Source organism: Papaver somniferum, unplaced genomic scaffold, assembly GCF_003573695.1.
Source record: "Papaver somniferum cultivar HN1 unplaced genomic scaffold, ASM357369v1 unplaced-scaffold_132, whole genome shotgun sequence".
NCBI classification, from domain to species: domain Eukaryota; kingdom Viridiplantae; phylum Streptophyta; class Magnoliopsida; order Ranunculales; family Papaveraceae; genus Papaver; species Papaver somniferum.
Window position 1 is genome coordinate 4,703,964 of NW_020622381.1, and position 19,644 is coordinate 4,723,607.

Consider the following 19,644-nt stretch of genomic DNA (forward strand, 5'->3'; position numbering starts at 1 on the left):
TTCGTCTTCTCCTGCTCTTCCCATGCCCTAATTGCAACTCTATTCCGACCTAATTTATCAATTTCGGTGAGGCGTGAAATTGAGAAATTAGAAGGACATAGAGTTGGTGAAAGTGGTAATAATGATGGGGGTAGTGATGGGTTAGTGATTTGAGAGATCGTGAAGGGTTGGTGGTGGTGGCAGCGTCGGGGCAGTGGAGTTGGTGGCGCTAGACATGGAGTTGCAGAAGAGAAGAAGAGGGAAGAAGAAAGAGAAGGTCGATGGGATTAGGGGTTAGGGTAGTGTTTGGTTGATGGGTATAGATATTATGTGTTTGGGTGTTGAGCGGATGCATCAAGTCTCGAAGATTCACAAAGCTAAGCCGTGGGATGCGGAAATGATAGATCGATCTAACGGCTACCAGTGAAGAGGCTGGTATCGACCGCCGGATGCTTGATACGACGAAACTGACGGCTCAAGATGGAGTTAGGTGCTGTAGTGTTAGACAGGATCTTCAAACTTTGATGTACTGGGTGATGCTGCGACCATAGGATGCTGAGATGATCCAATCTGACGGCTAGAAAGGGAAACGGGTATGGATATAGGAAATGGATTTGGGTGAGGGTTTTGGGCCTTGGGTATGCCAAGCCCATATCTTCTTTAAGAACAATTCTTCCTCTTCAAGCCCAGTTCTAGCCTTCTGGTCTTGCGCATAACATTCTTCGCGGCTTCCTTGTGTGATTCCTCTTGGCTTCCACCACTTTTCTGCTCTTTTCCGCTCCGCAATTCATCCAAACTTTATTTGGTACCTAAAAATGCAAAATTAATTAATAAAAATATTTATTCTTGAAAACAATGAAAATACAGAATATGGGTTAAAATGGAGAATTAGAGCACAAAAGATGAGTTAATTGCCAAGAAAAATATATATAAATATGCACTTTTTAGCACTCATCAGCTGTGGATTAGAATTTATAGCGTCTAATATAGTCCCCACTTTAAATATAGTCGTGCTTATGTTGAAATTTAGAGGATAGAACCTATAACGAAGATCTCGATGTCTTTCAGGCCTGATCAAATTTGGTCAGCCGGTAAGTATCCTCGCACAAAATATTAGTCGTCCGACAACGATTGGGGTGGTGTTTTAGGTAATTGTGGATGTGGATTAGAATTTCAAGAGAGAAATATAGTCCCCACTTTAAAATTAGTCGTGATTAGGTTGAAATTTGAGGGTGAAACTTAGAAGGAAGATCCAGATGTCTTGTTGGGATCCTTTTTTGCGACCATCATCTTTTCCTCTTGTTACCGCATTTCATAAAATAATGTTTTTAAATTGATATCTAATTTAAACTTCCCGTGTTTGCTTATAAATCCAGAATTATAGACCATAATTACAACAATGGTGGATGTGACTACTGTTCGAAATGTTACCGCAAACCATCTCTAGATCTTCACGAACAAATGGCAGTTTCATACACATCCATAATCCATCATAAGATAGCAGGCATGGACTTTATTGTTCCGGCGATGAGCTTAATGACAATTGGATTGACGTGGGTCTAGCATTAGCCCATGATCTAGGCTGATTTCGTTTCCACGCATTAGTCCCCGGGCAAATGGTTGCATCTCTTTCCTTAAATTATTCTTTGCTGGAGTTTTCGTTTACCTTCTTATGAACCGAAAGTGCAAATATAGAACCAATTAACATGCAATTACAACGAAGCTAACTCAAGGTAAAAATAAAACATTAAAGGAGTTGTAAACTCCCAAGTCAGGGAAAGTAAACCGATGAATGTGAGCACCTGCCAAGAAAAACAAAAAAATCACATCAGATAGCCAGTAGAGTAGAAGACAAACGCAATCGATTATCTCGTCGCATCAGCAGATCTCAGCAATCGACAATTGAGAAAACTCTGCTACATTTACTCTCGTGACTCAGATGACTCATGGGTATTCATAATTTGACCCACTATTCATATTTATTTATTTATATATGTACCTTATGTTATTCGTAAGTTCAGATCAATGCTTACAGATTTGCTTGAGCCAGCAAACACTTACAGTAATGTAGGGTACCCAAAGTGTAAGTTTAGATGCGTGGAGTTTGCCTGAGTATATGCCATCTGTGGGAGTCGAACCCACAACTACATGGTTGAATGCCATGTGCTCTACCAGCTGAACTAAGATACCAAGAGAGAAATTATTTCCAAACATAATCTATCTCGTCTCTTAATATCTGCTTGAGATGACTATAAACTTATGTATATACAAAGTAGGACTTGAGCATTTCAAAAACCAACTCTGACATGTCTAATTCATTTAAATGATGTTATGCATCTCAAAAACAAATATGATATCAATGATTTGAAAGGATATGGATGTGAATAACAATTTAGGAGTGTAAGAGGCTAGATGCAGAGCCTCAACTGAACTCAGGTGCTCATCCTAACAAACTAAACCCCATTTTCAAACTTTCACCTTTAGGCAGGGTGTTGTCTAATTTGTTTCATGTGTTCTGCAAAATAATAATGCATAAATATAAAAGTTAGTTAAACAATACAACTGAAACATATAAGATCGAAGATTTTCTGAAAAGAGATATTGACACTGAACATCGGATGGTTAGGCATATAGATTATAGGTGGTGACTGGTGAGATTAGATTCACCACAATATGTATACTACACAGATGATATGTATGATGCTATTTAGAATTATTGGAGAGACAATCGGCTGCGACATTCTTAGTTTCTTAAATTAACCATTAATCAATATTCTTTGAGAAGAGAATGCGGTTTCTTCAAGTACGAATTACTATTTGAGTGTCAGATACTTGATAATCATTGTTCCTCATTAGAGCAGATGAGGACCTTGGAACAAATTTCATATATAAATGATCGTGGTATCTCTCTCACCTTCTCATACATATAATTTTTTAAATTCATAATCCTTAAATATTTGTGGTAATTAAACTTAATTATTAATACGCTTTGTTAAAGGAATTAACCATCACAACCAAGTTTCTATCTTTTGTCTCTTGAAAACGTCCGTAGTCAGCTAGAGTAGCAACAATAGGGGTAATAAAAACCAATTTATAAACTTAAATAAACTACAGTAACAATAGATAAGTAGTCTTACCTGACCTGAATTCAAAGGCCTTCTTTACCTCATTGGAACAACTCCGATCTTCTACTTAATCACATGTATCTTCTAGCAGAAGCTTAGTCAGCTGCTGAAGCAAAGAAAATAAAAAAAAATCTCCAATAAATATTGTTAAAATTAAAGCATGGAAATACGAAAACTCAACTTAGCAATAGAGATGTTTCTTCTTCCACTGTTGGCAAAGAGACAAAAATTGCATCTTTATTTATTTCAACCCCTTGCATTGTAGAATTGTTGTTTTCTGCTTTTACAAACAAAACATAGTCGCCCAAAAGAGTAATAGCTAGAGCCTAAAAAACCAAATAACATCTTCTTGTGGATTTTAAAATTAATTAAAAATGCTTATTAACCAAACCAAAATTCCAATAGTAAACACTTCAGTTGTGTTACCCGTTGTACTACAACAATTTTAGATCATAGATCTTCATTGATGTTGGCAGATTCAAATATCTCATCTTAGTGTCGCACTGAGCCGCAACCTGATTCAAATATCTCATCTTAGTATCGCACTCGACATGATAAGTTATCCAATCTATGTCATACTCAATATTCTGACATAATAATACATAAAACTAAAAGATGGAAATAATCTAAATTGCAAACCAACTGAATTGTATGCAACAAGTCAGAGATATACATCTTCAACACACCTTGAAATTTGGCCAGAGCATGTATTTAAAATGATTCCTGCGACCTCAGCTCTAATTTAGCCTCCGGTTGTCCCTAAATACAACAAAACTGCTATAAGCAAATATTTATTAGAGAAGCTGGTGCAGGTGTTCACAAGTCATGTAATGATAAGTACATAATTGCTATAATTGTTAAAGGCCTATTGATTTTGTAATGTACTCCTAATAACCCAAATATATATATCGAAAGCAAAGAGGATAGAGAGAAATCAAATTCATACTTGGTTGAGAATTCTTGTTTGCGTACCTATTAACAAATCAATAAAATAGTGAGTCAAGATCACATAATAGATGGGAAAGAAAGAGATAAAAAGTGAATTGGGAGTAGAAAGTAACACCATGTCTATATATTACATACACGAATCGGGGTTTGTAAATATGGGTTCGCCTGCAAGTTCAATCATCTACAACCTGCTGCTGCCGGTGGATCCATATGCTCATCAGTAGCACCTCCATCAGCGGGTTTAACATATCTTGGTGCACTTTCCAGCATGGTATTTACCAACAAAGATCATTATAAACAGACGGCTTTGCTACAACTTATATTAAACAACTCCCACCAATTTCAATTGATGTCGGTTTCTTGAGACTGAAATAAAATTTATCCAATATTGACATCTCTGACTATTCCTGGTGCGAAAGCTTAACTAACCTAAACAATTTTTCAACGACATGTAATAAAGCAAAATAAGTTGAGTTAGTGTAAAATCTTCAGGGTGAGCTTGTGCATACCTTTGCTAAGTTCCTGCAACCTGAATTGCAATCAACCTACAGTATATCAGTTCCTGTATCAATCTGTACACAGAATGCCTATTTGTCAGAACCTAATCTCAGTCATGAATTGTATATATCCTCAAAAGTTTGCCAAGTCAAACTCATTGAAAACCCATCACAGCTCATACAATAAACACATCTGACAAAACCCAGAACTAATTTACACAATTCATCATACACTTCAAGAACTAATATATATTCACCAATTCAATACAACATATTGCATGTACTCTCACCAACGACATAAATCCCAGTAAAAAATCACCAAGAAAATCCCCAAAATCACTAAAACAAAAATCAGGTGAAGGGTGATATTATCTTGAGAACGATCAGAAAAAGATCTGGGTTCTGAAGATTTATAGTAATAGCCTGAGTATAAGGATCGTCAATGAATGCTTCCATTAACATATTAATTAATGGACAATAGGCACGAAACAAAATCATATAGAAAATTTAACCAAATCCTTGAGAGCTTTCAAACTTTCCCATTACTTGATTTGCTTTTGTCTTTCCTTCTAATTGCGGTGATTCTGTAATTAAAAAAAAAAAAAAAAGGAAGAGCTATTAATTTATTTACCCTGATAGCGTAAACTTAGTCGTCAGTGTCGTTGATGTAGTATACTTTCTACATCTTCCTCGTGTAACTTGCATGCTAAAACTCTGAGATTTTCAATCCTTTGATTAATTGGATATACCAAAACCGAATGAAAAAGTCGAACCAATTAGTATAAAAAGGTTACATGATGTTAATTTCAGTGTGTGGCAACGATTCAGAAAAAGTAGTTCAACTAATTCCTGCGATGAAGATAAAAAGGCGAGGGAGAATCGAACCAAACAAATCAATTAGGGTTAGAGAACTGACCTCCTTATAACATGTAAGGATTCATCTTCAGAAATCAAGTCATGGGCAACTTCCCCTCGACAAAGCAGAGTGTAGAAACCCAAAATTAAAAATGTTCATAGGAAAAATACCCAAGATTGTTTAGACTGCGTTCGAATAAGGACGCTATATAAGTTTTGTGATTTCTACATTTTAATGGCTGGGAGCTGCAATTTAGATGGAAGAGCACTTGATCCAGCGGAAAGCATTGATTTGCTTGAGCTGAGACATAACATTTAATTTAAACTTCGAGGCTGAAGATGTGGTGGAGGGTAACAGCTTCACTTCAGGTAGACTGTATAGAGAGCTACACGTAATTAAGGATTGTGCTACAGTAACTTGAATGATGCTTTACCAACTCCCTCCTAATGTTTTTTTCATCATATGGCCAATCATACAAATCAAAATTAAATTATTAAGAAAGTACATAATCATTAAGCACAGATGCTAAGAAAAAAAAATCAATAAAATCAAAAAAGAAAAGAAATAGATTACCAATATAATTCCAGGCCTTCTACGTTTACCTTCTTCTTCTTCTATTCCTCTCAATCGCCTTTTCTTTTTATTAATGAGAAAACGAAACTACATTTACATCCATGTTCAGGAAACCGGCAGAAGATCAAACGAAAACGTCTGCATTTATTGCACACATCCATGTTTATCTCCATCAGTCACAGTTGAAGCTTGAAATCTTCCCTGAATCACGGTAGCAGCTTGAAATCTTCCGTTAGTCACTTGAAACCTTCTCCTACATCATCAGAAGTCTAACTGCAATTCATATCCCTTGGGATTGGATGTTTCTCTGCTGCACATACCACCAGACTCCATACCTCGTTCAAACCAAAAGAAGCATCACCATCACTATCTCTTATGTAGCTACAAACCAACAACAACATTTCTTCATCACCAGCTTCAGTACTGTCAGCTCCAACTCAGATTCAAATCCCATTCAAGATTAACACACTGGCTGAAACGGTAAGGTAAACAGCCTTAGAATTTGCTAAACCGAGAAAACGTCCAATTTGAAGAAAAGGCTAACTTTTTTTAAACCCAATATCCTAAATTGCAACATAATCTTATTAGAACCCATAAACAACAGAAACTCCATAAGCGAAATTCAAAAACCCAAAAACAACGAATCAAAAGCCCTAGATATCATATACGAAATTCAAAAGCGAGAAATACAGCTGAAAATAATAATAATCAAACCATTTGAAACTAATAAGATTCAGAAATCAAACAGAAATTATATAATTTGTATTTGGAAGTGATTTCAGAGAGGAGAAGAGGAAAAGGTTCGCTGTGAAGTGGAAAATTCAGAAAGAGCGGTTCGCTGTGAAGTGGTTAACTACATATAAAACGTGGTTAACTACATATTCGCTGTGAAAAATCTGAGAACTTTCTTTACTCATGAACTGATCAGCCTAAAATAAAACGTGGTCAGAATGTTTCTTCCTATTTTGACTGTATATAAAATATGAAGTTTTTCTTCTCAGAACTTGTGCATGATCATTTACGCATACGTTAACCTAAAAATCAAAATAGTTTGAGGAAAAAAAAACTACCCAGATTTGTTGTTTATGATGAAACCTCACAGGTATTAGCTTGAATAGGAAACCTCCATTGGCACCTCTCATCTTGTAGTGTTTCACCGGTAGCCAAATAGGAAAATGTCTCTAGATAGTCAATCATATGATACAATGGAAACATTTTCCAACATTTTTCACCAACGCTTGGCATCCTTATTACCAACAATCACAACATTAAAAAAAATAAAGTACCGAATACTCAAGCGGTGCGACTGAAAAAGAGCAGTGACAACTAAAAATTGTAGAGACGCAGATCAATTAAAGAGTATTGACTACAGAAAAATGCGATAATCTTTTCTAGGAATAGGCAGTATGAACGATTACTCAAGATGAATCATACAATTGATGCCTCTTCTCCTAAAACTTATATACACCTAAATTGCTGCATAGTTCACATATGTTTCTGCCTCATGAACTCAATACAAAAACAACATAAAAAAGTCTCAAGTTTCATCAGCAAATTGAATCTATCAATTTGATTTGATCCAGATGTTAAGTACAAAAATAAATACATTAACAATATAATTCTAGTATTTCTATATGATTCCCTCCTTCTTATATTCCTCCGTCATCTTTCTTCTTCAAATCTCTTACACATAACCAAAAAGCACCATATCGTAAAGCGAAAAAATCGCAACCAAAAAATAAATCCCCCATCATTAATTCTCCTGAATGTACTCCAGGATTCCACCCATAATTAATCATTTCTTGTTTAATTAAGTACGTCCATCTTCAAGCATACATAAAAAACTTGAATATATTTCAGTAAGAGGCATCCTTGAATTCCTTTTACTGTTGAAACCTAAAAAGAGGGGAGAAATCTAATTAATACTTCCTTTCAAGTATACATAAAAAACTTGAACATATTTCAGTAAGAGGCACCCTTGAATTCCTTTTACTGTTGAAACTTAAAAAGAGGGGGAAAATAACATCGTTAACATAGATCACAGACGCCATAGTAAGTAAATCATTTATATTGGACTAGTGAAATATTCAAGTTCGTTTATTATGTTCTCTATCATTTTTAAATTAAAAGTGGTACCTCTTCTGGTCATCACCAATCCTCCCCTTCTATCTTCTACGTACTGTTAAATCAATGGAATCACTATTGGGAACACAGTAAAACCAAAATCAGGTGATATGGATAGGGAGTTGAAGTAATGAACACGGTAAAATTCTCAAGGGTGATATTCATGTTTTAAGGTTACACATTATAGAGATATTCATGTTTATTAGTAGGGTTAACAGAGTTCAAATTTTAATGGAATGATAAAATTCACAAATAGTGCCTATTTGAGACTGCAAACTTCACATCTTATGATTGATCGAACATCACCCCTACAGTGAATAAGATGGAACAATCAAACAAAATTAAAATAAAGAAACCAAACAAAACAAAAGAACGGGATTTTAGGTTTAGGGTTCGTAAAGAATCGATAGCTAGTAGAAGAAATTGAATTTAGTCAGGGTAACAGCCGATAAGATATATAGAGTTACCATTAGGCAGCAGAAAATTGAAAAAACACCGATTTTTTTGAAAAAACAGTGATAATTAGAGAAGATGAGAAACATACCGGCAATGTTCAATTTTGACTGAGAAGGCGCTTCCATCGAACTGTAAATCAGCCTTAACTAATCTTAAAGATGAGAAAACCCTTACGTCAACCATTAAAAGGTAGCAAGGTTCTGATTTCGAAAGAAAACACGATTAAGAAAACATGGAAATTCAGAGACAGGGTTAGCAGAAAGATACTGGTGAGAAGTCGTTAGCAGGAGTAGTCGAGCATAATCCCCTGGTTTCGTGAATTTGGGGATTTGAAAAAAAAACACAACCGATCATTCTGGCCGTCCAAGTCATAGTCATCAGGATGATTCCGGCCGGCAGATCATGGTCCCCGTTCATTCCTGACCATCTAATGATTCTCAAATCTCAGAGTCAAACACCACCTTTTTGGTGCCTACGACCCGGCTGTGAGTTAGAATTTAGTTATATGCAGTCCCCACTTTAAAATTACTTATGATTAGGTTGAAATCTAGATGGCGGAGCCTATAAGGAAGATCCCGATGTCATGCTGGCATGATAAAATTTGGTCAGGCGGTTAGTATTCTCGCACAAAATTTTAGTCGTCCGGTAATGATTGGGGCGGTCTTTAGGTAATCGTGTTATAGTAGTCGGGATTCGGGACCTATGGCGCTGGCCGTGGATTCGAATTTTTAAGGTTAAATATAGTCCCCACTTTAAAATTAGTCGTGATAAGGTTAAAATCTAGAGGGTGGAACCTATAAGGAAGATCCCGATGTCTTTCTGGCATGATCAAATTTGGTCCGCCGTTCACTATCCTCGCATAAAATTTTAGTGGTCCGGTAATGATTGGGACAGTGTTTAGGAAATCATGTCGGCCCTGGCCATGGATTAGAAAGTATAGTCCCCACTTTAAAATTAGTCGTGATTAGGTTGAAATATAGAGGGTCAAACTTATAACGAAGATCCTGATGTCTTGCTGACCTGATCAAATTTGGCCAAATGATCAGTATCCTCCCACAAAATATTAGTCGTCCAGTAATGACTGGGACAGTGTTTAGGTAACCGTGTAATAGTAGGATTAGAATTTTTAGAGCCAAATGTAGTCCCCACTTTAAAATTAGTTGTGATTAGGTTGACATCTGGAGGGTCGAACCTATAACGAAGACTCCAATGTCTTTTATGACCTGATCAAATTTGGTCAGCTGGTCAGTATCCTCGCATAAAATTTTAGTCGTCCGGTGATGATTTGGACGGTGTTTAGAAAGTCCTGTCATAGTAGCCGCGGTCTATGGCCCCCGGCCGTGGATTTGAATTTCTAAAGTTAAATGTATTCTCCACCTTACAATTAGATGTGATTTGGTTGAAATCTAGAAGGAGAAACCTATAAGGAAGATCCCGATGTCTTGTCGGCATGATCAAATTTGGTCAGCCGGACAATATGCTCGCACAAAATTTTATCCGTCAGGTAATGACTAGGGTGGCGTTTAGGTAATTATGTCATAATAATCGGGGTCGTAGTCCTCGGTCGTGGATTATAATTTCTAGAGTCAAATATAGTCCCCACTTTAAAATTAGCGGTGATTAAGTTGAAATCTAGAGGGTCGAACCTATAACAAAGATCCTGATGTCGTTCTGGCCTGATCAAATTTGGCCAGCCGGTTAATATTCTCGCAGATCCGGTAATGATTGGGGAGGTGTTTAGAGAATCGTGTCACGGCCATGGATTAGAATTTATAGAGTCAAATATAGTCCCACTTTAAAATTAGTTGTGATTAGGTTGAAATCGAGAGGGTCGAACCTATAACGAAGATCCCAATGTCGTTCTGGCCTGATCAAATTTGGTCATCCGGTCAGTATCCTCTCATAATATTTTAGTCGTCCGTTGATGATTGGGGCGGTGTTTAAAAAATTATGTTATAGTAGGCGGGACCTGTGGCCCCGACCGTGGATTAGAATTTCTAGAGTCAAATGTAGTCCCCACCTTACAATTACCTGTGATTTGGTTGAAATCTAGAAGGAGGAATATATAAGGAAGATCCCGATATCTTGCTGGCATGATCAAATTTGGTCAGGCGGTCAATATCCTCGCAAAAAATTTTAGTCGTCAGGTAATGATTGGGGCGGCATTTAGGTAATTTTGTCATAGTAGTCGGGACCTACGGTCCCGGCCGTAGATTAGAATTTTTAGAGTCAAATATAATCTCCACTTTATAATTAGCAATAATTAGGTTGAAATCTAGAGGGTCGAACCTATAACGAAGATCCTGATGTCGTTCTGGCCTGATCAAATCTGGTCAGCCGGTCACTATTCTCGCATATCCTGCAATGATTGGGGGGGTGTTCAGAGAATCGTGTCATAGCCGTGGATTAGAATTTATAGAGTCAAATGTAGTCCCACTTTAAATTTAGTTGTGATTAGGTTGAAATCTAGAGGGAGAAACCTATAAAAAAGATCTCGATGTCTTGGTGGCCTGATCAAATTTGGTCAGCCGGTCAATATCATCGCATAAAATTTTAGTCGTCCGGTTGATTGAGACGGTGTTTAGGTAATCGTGTCGTCCCTGCTGTGGATTAGAATTTCTAGCATCAAATATAGTCTCCACTTTAAATATAGTCGTGCTTAGGTTGAAATTTAGAGGGTCGAACCTATAACGAAGATCCCGATGTTTTTCAAGCCTGATCAAATTTGGTCAGCCGGTAAATATCTTCGCACAAAATATTAGTCGTCCGACAACGATTGGAGTGGTGTTTTAGGTAATCGTGCCATAATAGGCCCCAACCGTGGACTAGAATTTCTAGAAAGAAATATAGTCCCCACTTTAAAATTAGCCGTGATTGGGTTGAAATTTGAGGGTGGAACCTAGAAGGAAGATCCCGATGTCTTGTTGGGATCCCTTTTTTGCGACCATCATCTTTTCCTCTTGTTACCGCATTTCATAAAATAATGTTTTTAAATTGATATCTAATTTAAACTTCCTGTGTTTGCTTATAAATCTAGAATTATAGACCATAATTACAACAATGGTGGATGTGACTACTGTTTGAAATGTTACCGCAAACCATCTCTAGATCTTCACTAACAAATGGCAGTTTCAAGCACATCCATAATCCATCATAAGATATCAGGCATGGACTTCATTATTCCGGCGACGATGAGCTTAATGACAATTGGATTGACGTGGGTCTAGCATTAGCCCATGATCCAGGCTGATTTCGTTTCCACACATTAGTCCTCGGGCAAATGGTTGCCTTTCTTTCCTTAAATTATTCTTTGCTGGAATTTTCGTTTACCTTCTTAAGAACCGAAAGTGCAAATATGGAACCAATTAACATCAATCTTTATACTGCAGTAGTGTTTGTTGTGTCACCCAACGGTCAGGATATATTGGCTTCTCTAACTAACGGCCATGATCTCCCTCCCCTCCCAGTATCATAGTGATCAAAAGGCTCCACGTTTTATCTTCCCCACTCCTGTGTAATAACTTCAGCCATAACCTCCCTCTTCACCTCCCCATATTCAATTTCAGTTCTTCTGTAACACTTCAAACTTTTTTCTACCAACCATATTGTTTAGGCCGTTCAATTAAAACTCCCCAGATGTATTTCATGGGTTATATATATATGATCAATCATTGTAACGAATGGCAACCGACATCATCACCCCGTTCGAACATGTATTCTTCTCTCTCACTGATTCGTTTTTTTTATGATTTCGCAGAATCATCATATTGAAATTGAATGGTGTACAAACCAGTAGCAGGTTCATACAAGATCATTGATGAGATTTTGGTGAAGGATGCTAATAATACGAAGGGTATGAGTTGGACTGATGAAAACTGATATTCATGTTTAAGGGAAACTGAGACTGCTAATGGAAAACGGAAGAAAATGTATAAACAGGTATTGAATTAGGTTTTTGTGATTTATTAATTTGTTGATATGTTTCATGGTTAATTTTGTTCGAATCGAATATTTGGGTTCATCTTGGAGGTAGATTTCAGGATTGATTTTAATTGAAATTGGTTAGATGGGTTCATATAACAGATGTTATTTTCAATGGGATTACACCCAGATAATATCTTTCCAGTCCATCTCCAGGTATCTAAATTAGAGTTCCATTTTCTTCCATTTAGTTTTTTCTTTGAAATTCAATTAGTTATCTTTTGATTTTGAATGTTTTTTTTTCCAGAGATTTGATTTGACTAACCTTTTTGGTGATGAGGGCTTCTCCATTTCGGCAGCACGCATTCAACTTAATTCAGATGCCTCCTTTAGGAACCATGATTATCAATTCCCTAAACCAATTTCTGCAGATTGAAATTGGTTTCATATCATTGTTAGATTTTAAGGTAATTATGGTCCCAATTTTAAACGTACAACTCTGATTGTTGAAAGTTAAGAAATATTCTTAGATAATGTTGCTGAAGATATAACCAAGTTCTTTCATACTAATGCGGTTCATTCTCTCGCATTTCTTCAAGTTTCATACTAATTTGCACCAGCTCTTCCAACATCTCCCAGAACCACCTACAAAACTTTCAAACATACAACAGAGGATGAAGAAGGCAAATCCCTGGATGACCCGCATTCGAATCTCAAAACTAGGACGAATTAGATTTCATGGGGATTAATGATGTCACCAGTTTGGATGTGTTCATGCTTGATGACAATGTGAGTAACACCACCAATGTCAGTTTCAAATTATCTAAATTTTGCAGTCTTATTTAAGGCTCTTATAGAGACATTTGAAATGTATGTTCCCGTTTTCAACTTCTAATGGATATTAATATAGAGAGAGTGTACTGGCTAGACAGACTATGCGAGAATCATGTGCATGTTGGTTCTTAATCCAACAATGATTTTTCACCAATTAATTTTCTGGGTCTTAATTATTCTTTTCTTGGTTATCAAATTGAAGCTTGAATCAATCGACCATTTCTTGATTTTATATTTAGTTGGTGAAATAGTTGTGATCTGAATCATTTTTTTCCAACACTGTCAGCTGCGACTGGAACATTGTGCATCTTTTTTGAACAACATGTCATACTCTTTTTGATAATAACCATCGGAAACATTACAACCTTAGTTTTAAAAAACAAATTTGGATATGTTTATTTGGTCAACATGCGTAAGCATCTTTCTATTATCCAGTCCATGATTCAGTTCACTGACTTGATTAAATGACCCTTTTGTCTTTTTCAGGGCGAGAAACTACACGGGATGGTACCAAAGAACCTAATCCGGAAATTTGATCCTTGCTTCCCATTGGCGACATATATTTCCTACACTATTCTTGGGGGAAAAGAAGATATTTTGCCCCGCTCGCAGTGACCACCGTCTCTTCTTCAAGTGGGATACCGAGGTGAAGCCTCTGCGCTGCACTTCGGTTAAACAAGCTCAATTTTACCCAGTATGAAGATTTAAATCGCGATCTGCAAATGCTTATTTTATGGGTATTCTTTGAGTGTAGCCATTAAATCAAAATATGTGCTGAAATTTGATTGTTTTCGTTTCTCAAGAAATGTTGCGGGTGCTAATCATTTTGCCAAATTTACAGGAAATGAATAGAGCCAATGGTCATTGCACGATGCGGGACCCACTCTTCAGAACCTAAGGTATGTATGCATAAAAGTCATACTGCTTACGTCGTATTTCTTTGTACCTACATCCATTTGGATCGACGGCTACTGTATTCGTAAATTTAATAGAGGTGGCTTAAGAACACTTGCAAATCATACATTTAGGATAAATTAAGCCTGAGTAAATACCAATCTGAAGCGGTGGCAAGTTTACCAAGTACGAAACCTAGATCTGATATCTCTTTGGACTTTGTGTCACTTTGTTTTTTAGTTTTTTTGATTCTTTGCGTTCAACATGGCTATGCATATTATATTAAGTTCATCGCACTAAATACATTAAGGACGTTTCCACTTCCGTTTCTAAACAGGAAAACACAAAGGATATTGTTGCAAGTTCAAACCATCCATTGTCGCACTACTATAAGTTGTTGGGGTACTGCAATTTTTGATTATCATGAGATTTAAGTTGTTGATAGAAGTACCACCCAATTTTTGTGATTTACAATACTCATAACTGACATGACGATCAAAGTTGTTGGACAGTACAAGTACATCTGTATGCATTAACAGTTGCTATGGGTCTTCACAAGTGTGGGTTGTTGCCATCCAAGTTAAGATTTTTTTTAAAGGTATATCCACAGTAGTTACTAAGTAATAATTAATCTTCTGCTCCCGGGAAACCAACATTCATTATGGTAAATTTGGTTATCCTCCTATTTAACATTTGTACATCTTGACATATGAAGTTAATAAGTATCTGAAGTTCACTACAGCTCATTTCGCTTTTAAGTATTATATGTCATTTTATTTAAGCTTAGTTCACATATATTTAGGCTTGCTTTTGGCAAGTACTTGATGCACCTTTGTACCTTTTTTGGTAGGGAGGAGATAAGGTTAAAAAAGGCCGGGAAACTGACGAATGGAATTAAGGTAATGTTTCTTTCTTTTCAGTACTTTATAGTTAAGTGTAAAAGAGAACCATATATCAACGTATTGAGAAGTTTTAGATTCAAGTTATGTTAAATATTTCATTTTATTTTTGGTTTTTTTTAATGACTACAGGGAAAAATATTACAAATGCACAAGTTGTCGTGAATCCATAATCGCAATGCTCAAACCAAGGTGTAAAGCAAATGAAAAATTGTTTTCATTTTTATGATACCTAGATATGGCATGATTCAAATGGATGTTTATAGGCAATATCAACAACTGCGGCTTTAAATACCATTTGTACCAGGTTGAATTGGGTCAGGAACATGGATTACATGATGATCTTCAGCTCTCAATTTTTTGTTTTTTGTTGAACTCCGGATCATTTGGATTGATATTTGCGTCTTCCAAGAAAATACAACTCAGGAACTCTTCTTGCGTGATATTCAGGTATTAAGAATGTGGAGATTCATGATCACTTCCCTGTGAGTTTCCATTCACAAGCCCTCGATGAGAGTGAAGTTTATGAATTTGCAGGATTGATACTCATTTGGGGTCGAGAGGCTCATAACACTTGCACATTATGTTTAAATTCCCATGTGAAAGAGAATTAATACGGTTTCAATCCAAAGAAGATTAGTTGGGAACTAGATAAACTTCCCGAGATTATCCGAGTCCTAAGGATTATTGATTTGCTACATGAACTCTTCTATGTAGGGTTCTCTTGAATTTTAAGAATTTTAGGGTTTAAGCACCTTGCCAGGTAATCTTTACAAGCTTCTCATTGTACTTATATATACAAGAAAATGACGAGTTTTTTATTCAAAATCTAAGGTAAGTTGAAAAAAAGTAAGTATCAAGGTGTAAGAAGCTCAACAATTGTTACAGACACACGAATATGTAATAATTTTGTGTTGTTAATCTTAGTTGTGTTTTCAGTTATGTGTTGAAGTGTCTTTGTTAGATTGTGTTATGAAACGTTTGCTAACACAACATGAACTAGCAAGCAATGGAAGTAATACACTAAACGATAGGCTATGAGTGGAAGGCACACTATCAAGGCTTGCGTTTGAATTATGTTCAATGAGGTATCAGAGATTGATAAATTTATCCTCTTATACCAGTAAATGGGTTTTTTATTTAATTAACTTACCACGTTAAGCTTTGAGTATCAACCCATTAATTGGTTTTATGAACCAAAGTAATACACTAGAAATAGTATGAAAATAGTGAAAGTAAGGCTACCAGAGCGATATATAACTGCCAATTTGGGGTGAACTTTTGGTAGTAACACAAGAAGATCTTATTAATGTAGGACCAAAGGATCAATGTACAGTAGAACCCCTATAATTTAATCCGCCATAAATTAATAATCACAATAAATTAATAAATTTTATCGGTCCCGTCGGGGCCAACGTGCTAAATTAATAATTCGTTAAATTTATAAAATAATAACTTTTTTAACTATCTATAGGTCCCTTCGGATATATATAGTAATAACTCTTCAATTTATATAAATTTAGTTTTACATTTATGCTAATTTGGTAAAGAATGATTCAATTGTGACTTGATTTTTCTTAAAATTGATGTCACGTAGAATTTCATTTTGGATTTTCTGAACATTAGAAGAGTTATTGGTGTTGTCATTTCCTGATGCAATAAAAACCTATTCAATATCTTGTAGTTTTGGTAGCTTCTTTACGGGAAGGTGGCTCTGTAATTACACTTTCATATTCGACTTCCACATCATCACTTTCGATTTTCCCATGCACTCTCAATTATTTCATCGTCAGTTAACAAATCTGAGATAATATCCTTTTGAGGGATGTTTAAAAGAAATTCAATCATTCTGACGTGATAATTCAATCCATTGATTGATTTTGCGATTCTCTAGTTCCTTATTATCTAACGTTTCTCTTCGATTCTTGATATGGTGTCATCTATTGAACAAATCTTATAATGACGAAACATTTGCAATTAAATAAGGTTGTATTGGTTCATTTTGTTGATTTTTTTCCTTAGAATTAAACAATATTTTGATAACTAATTAACTAATTTAATAATTATTAATTTACGGGATTATTTAATATCGCGATAAATTGATAAATTTTGCCGGTCCCTACGCTATTTTTTATAGGGTATACTGTATCAAAAAAAAGAAAAATTAGTACGTGCAAATACAGAATTAAAATGGTAGCATTGTTGTTTAGAAAATGTTAAATAACCCAGTTTAAGTTACCATGAGGTGTAACTTATTAACCCTCATTTGATCTAATTTGTCGTTTAAGGTAACAGAAAGAAGAGCCGTACATGGTGTGACAGCAAAGCACCACAGAATACAACGGTTGTGAAATAGCCCGTGCCGGTACGGCACGGTGATTCCCTAGTGCAATACAACGAAGCTAACTCAAGGTAAAAAAAAACATTAAAGGAGTTGTAAACTCCCAAGTCGGGGCAAGTAAACCGATGAATGCGAGCACCTGCCAAGAAAACACAAAAACACAATCAGATAGCCAGTAGAGTAGAAGACAAAACACAATCGATTTCTCTCGTCGCATCAGCAGATCTCAACAATCGATAATTGAGAAAACTCTGCTACATTACTTTCGTGACTCAGATGACTCATGTAGTCATAATTTGACCCACTATCATCTTTATTTATTTATATATGTACCTTATGCTATTCGTAAGTTCAGATCAATGCTTACAGATTTGCTGATCCGCAAACACTACAGTAGTGTAGGGTACCCAAAGTGTAAGTTTAGATGCGTGGAGTTTGCCGAAGTATATGCCATCTGTGGAGCGTCGAACCCACAACTACATGTTTGAATGTCATGTGCTCTACCAGTGAGCTAAGATGCAAGAGAGAAATTATGCCAAACAAATCTACCTCGTCTCTTAATATCTGCTTGAGATGACTATAAACTTAGTATATACAAAAGTAGGACTTGAGCATTTCAAAAACCAATCTGCATGTCTAGTTCATTTAAATGATGTTATGCATCTCAAAACAACATATGATATCAATGATTTGAAAGGATATGGATGTGAGAACAATTTAGGAGTGTAAGAGGCTAGATGCAGAGCCTCAACTGAACTCAGGTGCTCATCCTAACAAACTAAACCCCATTTTCAAACTTTCACCTTTAGGCAGGGTGTTTCTAATTTGTTTCATGTGTTCTGCAAAATAAGAATGCCATAAATATAAAAGTTAGTTAAACAATACAACTGAAACATATAAGATCGAAGATTTCTGAAAAGAGATATTGACACTGAACATCGGATGGTTAGGCATATAGATTATAGGTGGTGACTGGTGAGATTAGATTCACCACAATATGTAACTACACAGTGATATATATGATGCTATTTAGAATATTGGAGAGACAATCGGCTGCGACATTCTTAGTTTCTTAAATTAACCATTAATCTCTATTATTTGAGAAGAGACTGCGGTTTCTTCAAGTACGAATTACTATTTGAGTGTCAGATACTTGATAATCATTTTCCTCATTAGAGCAGATGAGGACCTTGGAACAAATTTCATATATAGGTGACCGTGGTATCTCCTCTCACCTTCTCAGACATCTAATTTTTAAATTCATAATCCTTAAATGTATGTGGTATTAAACTTAATTATTAATCCGCTTTGTTAAGGAATTACCATCACAACCAAGTTTTTATCTTTTGTCTCTTGAAAAACGTTTGTAGTCATCTAGAGTAGCAACAATAGGGGTACTAAAACCAATTTATAAACTGATAAAATACCAATAACAATCGATAAGTCGTCTTACCTGATCGGAATTCAAAGGCCTTCTTCCTCTGGAAAAACTCCGATCTTCTATTTAATCACATGTCTCTTCTAGCAGAAGCTTAGTCAGCTGCTGAAGCAAAGAAAATAAAAAAATTTCTCCAATAAATATTGTTAAAATTAAAGCATGGAAATACGAAAACTCAACTTCGCAATAGAGATGTTTCTTCTTCCATTGTTGGCAAAGAGACAAAAATTGCATCTTTATTTATTTCAACCCCTTGCATTTTAGAATTGTCGTTTTCTGCTTTTACAAACAAAACATAGCCGCCCAAAAGAGTAATAGCTAGAGCCTAAAAAACCAAATAACATCTTCTTGTGGATTTTAAAATTAATTAAAAATGCTTATTAACCAAACCAAAATTCCAATAGTAAACACTTCAGTTGTGTTACCTGTTGTACTACAACAATTTTAGATCATAAATCTTCATTGATGTTGGCATATTCAAATATCTCATCTTAGTGTCGCACTGAGCCGCAACCTGATTCAAATATCTCATCTTAGTGTCGCACTCGACATGATAAGTTATCCAATCTATGTCATACTCAATACTCTGACATAATAATACATAAAACTAAAAGATGGAAATAATCTAAATTGCAAACCAACTGAACTGTATGCAGCAAATCAGAGATATACATCTTCAGCACACCTTGAAATTTGGCCAGAGCATGTATTTAAAATGATTCCTGCGACCTCAGCTCTAATTTAGCCTCTGGTTGTCCC

General features: G+C 35.8%; 5 long non-coding RNA genes across 11 annotated transcripts; 3 read left to right on the top strand and 2 right to left on the bottom strand.

Annotated features, from left to right (window-relative positions):
* Nucleotides 1–1,302: 1,302 nt before the first annotated feature.
* On the bottom strand, nt 1,303–5,515 carry LOC113332969. 5 transcript variants are annotated; one of them, XR_003351740.1, is made up of 7 exons: nt 5,466–5,515; nt 4,188–5,133; nt 4,051–4,076; nt 3,791–3,863; nt 3,531–3,619; nt 3,122–3,207; nt 1,303–2,494 (listed from the first exon to the last, which is right to left on the bottom strand). It is a non-coding gene; the product is annotated as an uncharacterized LOC113332969 (long non-coding RNA). The 5 variants fall into 5 exon arrangements; XR_003351739.1 differs by having other exon boundaries at nt 3,117–3,207; XR_003351738.1 differs by having other exon boundaries at nt 3,122–3,619.
* Nucleotides 5,516–12,405: 6,890 nt separating this feature from the next.
* On the top strand, nt 12,406–12,864 carry LOC113332990. Its single transcript, XR_003351758.1, has 3 exons — nt 12,406–12,497; nt 12,642–12,695; nt 12,787–12,864. It is a non-coding gene; the product is annotated as an uncharacterized LOC113332990 (long non-coding RNA).
* A 216-nt stretch (nt 12,865–13,080) lies between these two features.
* On the top strand, nt 13,081–14,195 carry LOC113333331. The gene is made up of 3 exons (XR_003351935.1): nt 13,081–13,268; nt 13,800–13,959; nt 14,155–14,195. It is a non-coding gene; the product is annotated as an uncharacterized LOC113333331 (long non-coding RNA).
* A 574-nt stretch (nt 14,196–14,769) lies between these two features.
* LOC113333332 lies at nt 14,770–15,668 on the top strand. Of its 2 annotated transcripts, none has more exons than XR_003351936.1 (3): nt 14,770–14,805; nt 15,058–15,106; nt 15,239–15,629. It is a non-coding gene; the product is annotated as an uncharacterized LOC113333332 (long non-coding RNA). The 2 variants fall into 2 exon arrangements; XR_003351937.1 differs by lacking the exon at nt 14,770–14,805 and adding an exon at nt 15,644–15,668 and having other exon boundaries at nt 14,888–15,106; nt 15,239–15,556.
* Nucleotides 15,669–18,934: 3,266 nt separating this feature from the next.
* LOC113332975 lies at nt 18,935–19,644 on the bottom strand. 2 transcript variants are annotated; one of them, XR_003351747.1, is made up of 3 exons: nt 19,571–19,644; nt 19,311–19,399; nt 18,935–18,987 (listed from the first exon to the last, which is right to left on the bottom strand). It is a non-coding gene; the product is annotated as an uncharacterized LOC113332975 (long non-coding RNA). The 2 variants fall into 2 exon arrangements; XR_003351748.1 differs by having other exon boundaries at nt 18,936–18,990.